Consider the following 6,812-nt stretch of genomic DNA (forward strand, 5'->3'; position numbering starts at 1 on the left):
CTTGTCTTCCTTTCTTATTTGCATCATTTTTCTATTCTTGTCTTATTGCTGTAGCTAAGACTTCAGACACAATATTGAATGTAAGTGTAGAGCACCCTTGTCATTTCTGTACTTAATTAAAATGCTTTGTTTTTCTCTCTATTTAACATTATTCTGACTATAAGTTTTTGTCATATATAACCTTTATTATGTTGAGATATATGTGCTCTGTAACACTAGATTCTTCTGAACTTTTACAGTTAGGAGATGTTTGTATTTTTGGAATCTATTGAGATGAGTCTATGATTTCTGTCTTTCAAGTCATTTATGTGATGAATCACATTTATTGATTTACATAGCTGAGCTTTCCTTACATTTCTAGAATGAGGCCAATTTGATCATGATGTGTGGTTTTTGGTTTTTTGTTTTCCTATATGATTGTGAATTTAGTTTGAAAGTATTTTGTTGACTACATTGAGTCTCTGGATTTCACCTATATGAACCAAGGAGATCAGTCTACAATTTTCCTTTTTACATTTTTGATACACTTCATCCATGAGTATATTATATTTACATCATCTCCATCTGTATTTCTCCTCCCATGTCCCCTACCTCCCTCTCAAATTTATAATTTCTTTATCTGTCTGAGTCCAAGAGTCACTGGACTTAGGTTTGGGAAACCTTTCAGGCTTTCATCTCTAAAGAAAAACGGATTCTCCCTCCTCAGAAGCCACTGACTGCTGTAGCTCTTGATATAGGTGTGGGATCTTATGAACGTCCCTCCATATATGTTGTAAATTGATTGGTGTGGTCTTATGTAAGCAACCATAAAGTTGGGAGTTCAAGAATGAGTGTATCTCACATCCTGAAGAAATTCTTTCAGCAGCTGTCTTGGTCCTCTCTCTGGCCCTTACTATAGTTCTGTCACCTCTTCCATGATGTAATCAAGTCTTTGGTGCAAGAATTGTGTTATAGCTCTCCATTTGGAACCGCATTCTTTGCATTTTGACTAACTGTACTTTGAATGAGCCTCCATCCACTAGCCTCATAGAAAGGGATAGAAAATACTACTTCTCGTTTTCTGGAACGATTTGAGCTGCGTTGGTGTTAGTTCTTCTTTGCAGATCTGGTAGAATTTTTCAGTGAAGACCTCAGCCATCTGATTCTGGATCACTAATCACAAGTGAGTCTACCAAAATGCTCTTAGAGCTAATACTTTTTCTTTCCTTATAAAAAAGGCTTTTAAATCATGGTTTCGATTTTGTCATTGTTATATATTTGTTTAAATTACTTATTTCTTCTTGGTTTAATATTAGTAGGTCATATGCATATGGAAATTCATGTCCCTTTTCAACTGTCCAACTTAGAGGATATTGGTTTTTAAGGCATGTCCTTATTCTTTTATGAATTTCATTGGTATCCACTGTAATATGTCCTTTCATTTCTAATTTTATCTTTTCTCTTTCCTTTGTTTAATTTAGCTAAGGTTTGTTAATCTTGTTTACCTATTTAAATAACCAATCTTTTCTCATTGATTCTCTGTAATATTAATTGTTTGTTTGTATTTCATCTATTTCTATTGTGGAAGTAATTATTTTTGCTCCAGAATTTGGATTGTTTTTCAAGGCCTTACATATATATAACCATTGTTATTTGTTAGAAATCTCTGGATTTTTTGTAGGTACTTAGTGCTACGAGTTTTCTTCTTAAGACTGACTTCATCAGGGGTCATACATATATTTTGGTGTATATGTGTTTTTCTTTTCATTAAATTTTAGGAATTTTTCCCTTCTAAGTTTCTTCAGTGATTCATTCATTGTTCAAAGGTGTATTGTTAAATCTTCAGGAGTTTGTATGCTTTCTGTAATTTTTCTTGCTGTTAATATCTCGCTTTATTTCATTGTGTTCAGATGGGATATAAGGATGTTCTTTCAGTTTTTCTATATTCTTTGAGACTTGCTCCATGGTCTTACATGTGACTTGCTTTGGAGAGAGTTCTGTGGTTGCTGAGAAAAAATTATATTCTATAGTGTTTGGGTAAACTGTTGTGTAGATTTCTGTTAGGCTCATTTGATTTATGATATCACTTAACTTCAGTGTTTCTCTGTTTGTTTGTTTTTATTCGTCCAGATGTCATGTCATGTCTGTTGGTAAAAGTGGAATATTAAAATCAGTTGTCATTGTGTTGATATTTTTTTTGTTTTATGAAACTGGGTGTGACCATGATCGGTGCATATATGTTTAGAATTGTAATATCCCCGTGACGAATCATTACCTTAATGAGTATGATATTATTTCTTTTGACTTTGTTGGTTTGTTTCTCTGAAGTCTATTTTGTTAAGATCAGAATAGCTACATCTACTTGTTTCCTACTTCCATTTGCTTGGAATAACTTTTTCCAACCTTTTAGCCTAAGGTAGAGCCTAATTTTGATGGTGAAGTGTGTTTCTTGGAAACCTCAAAAAGTTGGGGCCCATTTTGTAACCCGATCTGTTACTCTGTATTTTTTTAAATTGGGGGAATTGAAACCATTAACAGTTGGAGATGATTAGTATTTTAAAAGATATGCATTAATTGTTGTTGTTTCATTGACTTTTGAGGTGCTTTCTCAAATCTCTTTTTTATGTCTTGACCTAGCATTATCTCTCCCTATGATTTCTTGGGTGCGTTTACTCCTCTTTTTAGTCTGAAGAATTAGTTTCTTTCAATATCTTCTATATTTTCTATATAGAGCTGGCTTAGTGGTCATATATTCTCTTAGTCTATGTTTGTCAGGGAAAGTTTTCCTTTCCTTTTTTACTATGTCATATAGCTTTGCTGGGCATAGTCTGGGAGGCATCTGTATGGTGTCAGGACTTAATCCCATTGCTCCAAGATCCCCTGGCTTTTAAAGTTTCCATTGAAAAAGCAGCTGTTATTCTGATGTCTATATGTTTTCTCTCTTATGGCTTTCAATACCCTTTCTTTGTTCTGTTAACTTGGTGTTTTAATTATTCTGTGGCATGAGGAGTTTCTTTTCTGGTCATGTTTGATGTTCTGTGTCCCTGTTGTAACTCAATAAGCATCTTTCCCTAGGTTTGGCAAATTTGCCTCTATGATTTCATTGAAACGATGTATCATTCTTGTGGTCTTTTGTGTGTGTGTGTGTGTGTGTGTGTGTGTGTGTCTATAATTCATAGATTTGGTCTTTTCATAGTGTTTCAAATGTCCTGCATATTTAGCTCATGACTTTAATTTTTAAACATTCATTTAGCTATTGATTGTGTGGGGGGAAGGGGGTGGGAGGGCGTGTGTGCACATGCCACAGTATACCTGTGCAGGTCAGAGGCTAACTTATGGGAGTCAATTCTTTCCTTTCACCATGTGAGTTTCAGTAATCAGACTCAGATTCCAGGGCTTGGTGGCACGAGCCTCTACTCACCGAGCCGTTTTACTGTTTCTATGTATTTTTTAGAAAATGTATCATTTTCATTGAATGAGCAATCCATCTTCTGTGCTTTTTCTTCAAGCCCTGTTTGTCTTTTGCATGATCCATTCTGTTGGCAAGGCTTTCTACTGTGCTTTTTATTAGACTTATTGAATTTTTCATATCCTGCTTAATTTCATTGTGCTTTTTTTTCCACTTCTAGTTCTTTATCAAATTCAACTCTCATATTCTAAATTGTTCCCATCTCACATAACCATTTGTTTGTGCTTTCTTGGGCTTCAGTCAGTTTATTCTCATCCTTTGCAAGTTCACTCAGGTCTTTGCATTCTCTTTGAATTCTTTGAAATTCATATTTATAAGTGTTCTCTCCATTTTACGAATTAAATTTTGTTTAAATTGATTTCTTTGTAGACCATTGTTAGAGGATTGGTGATTATTTAGTGGGGCATATTTTCTTGATTTTTCATATTGTTCTTGTTTTTATGAGAACTGGGATTGTAGAGTTAGGATGCTGGTTGCCTTTTTATATGAGTTGTTACTCCTTTGGGCTAGAATCCCAAAGTTGGTTACTACACTGGGTGGTTTGGGGAAGGAATGAAGTGGGAGGGTGGAGAGAATTCTGTTTCTTACTATATCTGGGCTGCAGTGACTGACTGTGGTAACCTGAAGTGCCTGGCTCCAGGGGCAGAAGCTCAACATATTTGAGTCTTAATTATGTAACACAATCACTGACAGATACTAACTTTTCAGTAAGCACTTGTGAGTATTTATTAATGGATACATGAATAAATTGAAGCCAAATTGTTCTGTTTCTTGGGGTTATTCCCTGAGCTACCTCACTGGCTTGCCTTTTAGGATATTTTCTCATCAGGAGTGCCATGATCTTTTTCTTCCACAAACCCATCGAAGAATGACTCCACAGTCACTTTATTACTGTCTGTCTCACAGCAATTCTCATCATACTTTCCTACTCTGACATCTTTGCATTCTTCTTTTTTTAAATTTAATTTTATTTTTAGTTTATTTTTTTATACTCTATATTCCATTCCCCTCCCCCCCATCCACCCTCCGTCTGCTCCACATCCCACACCTCCTCCCCACCCCACCCCATCTCCACGTGGATGCCCCCACTCCCCACCCCACCTGACCTCTAAACTCCCTGTCTCTTGAGGGTTAGGTACATCATCTCTGAATGAACACAGACTCGGAAGTCCTCTGCTGTATGTGTGTTGGGGGCCTCATGTCAGCTGGTGTATGCTGTCTGTTTGGTGGTCCAGTGTTTGAGAGATATCAGGGGTCCAGATTAATTGAGACTGTTGGTCCTCCTATAGGATCACCCTTCTCCTCAGCTTCTTTCAGCCTTCCCTAATTAAACAACAGGGGTCAGCTGCTTCTGTCCATCAGTTGGGTACAAATATCTTCATCTGACTCTTTCAGCTGCTTGTTGGGTCTTTTGGAGGGCAGTCATGATAGATCCCCTTTGGTGAGCACTCCATAGCCTCAGTAATAGTGTCAGGCCTTGGGACCTCCCCTTGATCTGGATCTCACTATGGGCCTATCACTGGACCTTCTTTTCCTCAGACTCCTCTCCATTTCCATCCCTGTAATTCTTTCAGACAGGAACAATTATGGGTCAGAGATGTGACTGTGGGATGGCAACCCCATCCCTCACTTGATGTCCTGTCTTCCTGCTGGAGGTGGGCTCTATAAGTTCCCTCTCCCTACTGTCAGGCATTTCATCCAAGGTGCCTCCCTTTGAGTCCTGGGAGTTTCTCACCTCCCAGGTCTTTGGTACATTTTGGGGAGAGGGGGTGGGGTTCCCCCAACCTCCTGTTTCCTGAGGTTGCCTGTTTACATTCTTTCTGTTGGCCCTCAGGGCTTCAGTTCTTTTCCCTCATCCAATACCAGATCAGGTTTCCCTCCCCCACCCCCTCCACCCTGTCCACTTTTTCTTCCAGGTCCTTCTCTCCCTCCCCATTGTGATAGCTTTTTTTCCCTCCCAAGTGGGACTGAGGTGTCCTTACTTAGGCAATTCAGCTTGTTGAGCTTTTTGAGTTCTGTGGATTGTGGACTGTATCTTGGGTATTCTGTAGGTTTCTTTTTTCTTTCTAATATCCACTTATTGCACTCTTATTAGCCAATATATTACCACTTAGACCTCCCCTCAATTATAAGCTACATAAAAGGAGGGAATATATGTTATCAATCATAGAGCAATGCTTTGCCCAAGGACTGAATGAAGAAATAACATAGTGCGGTCTAATTGCTATTTTGAGCTTAACAGGCACAGTTGAATTCTTGCTTTTCACTCCGTTGATATTTCACATCTCAGTACATGGTACCATTCAGCCACATCTGCTGGTGCTGCGTCCCTTCTTTTACTTCTAAGCACATATCTGGCCTATCAACAAATTGTATTGTTTATAACTCCAGGCAGATACTGTACCCACCTGTTTTTCCTTATCATATTGCCTGCCATGCTCATCCAAATTGCTATCATCTACCACTTCAACCACTACAATCACTTGCAGCCAGGGTCTCTTTCCTTTCTCTTTTGTATATCTCTATAGGATTAAAGTGGTATATTCATGTTATTCCAGTTATGTTAAATCTCTTCATTGGAGCACACAGTGGATTTATAGCTTCTGTACTTGGTGGCTTTCTACCAATTTGACACAAGGTAGAGTCATCACAGAGAAAGGAGCCTCGCTTGAGGAAATGCTTCCATGAGATCCAGATGTAAGGCATTTTCTCAATTAGTGATGAATGGGGGAGGACCATCTCATTGTAGGTGGTGCCATCCCTGGCCTGGTGATCCTGGGTTCTGTAAGAAAGCAGGCTGAGCCAGCCATGGGGAGCAAGTCAGTAAGCTGCACCCTCCATGGCCTCTGCATGAGCTTCTGCCACCAGTCTCCATCCCTGTTTGAGTTCCTGTCCTGACTTCCTCCAAGGGTAGATGATGACCTGAAAGTATAAGCCAAATAAACCCCTTCCTCCCCAGCTTGGTTTTTGGTAGTGGTGATTTATCACAGTAATAGAGACCCCAGCTAAGACAGCTCCCTCTTGCGTTCACATCAAACCCACATGCCTATGTGTGGTAGCTCCCTCTTTGCCCATCTTCCCCCAATTATCTCTTTTTGCCTGCAATTTATCCGAGCCTTGATGACCAGGTAGCAGTTATATTTTGCTCACCACTTCGCTACTAAGAACCGAGTGATTTGGGGACAGTTTCTTAAGCTCTGGATCTTAATCACTTAACTCTAAAATGAATGGAGTAGACCAAGATGGCCATCAATGCCCTCTTCAATCTGGGTTGTTTTCCAAGCTCCTGAAGTCACTGAATAGACATGGTGGTTTATTTGTTGGAATCCTGTTTTAAAACTACCAATCAACGAAAAAAGAAAAT

Source organism: Mus musculus, chromosome 2, assembly GCF_000001635.26.
Source record: "Mus musculus strain C57BL/6J chromosome 2, GRCm38.p6 C57BL/6J".
In the NCBI taxonomy this organism is placed as follows: domain Eukaryota; kingdom Metazoa; phylum Chordata; class Mammalia; order Rodentia; family Muridae; genus Mus; species Mus musculus.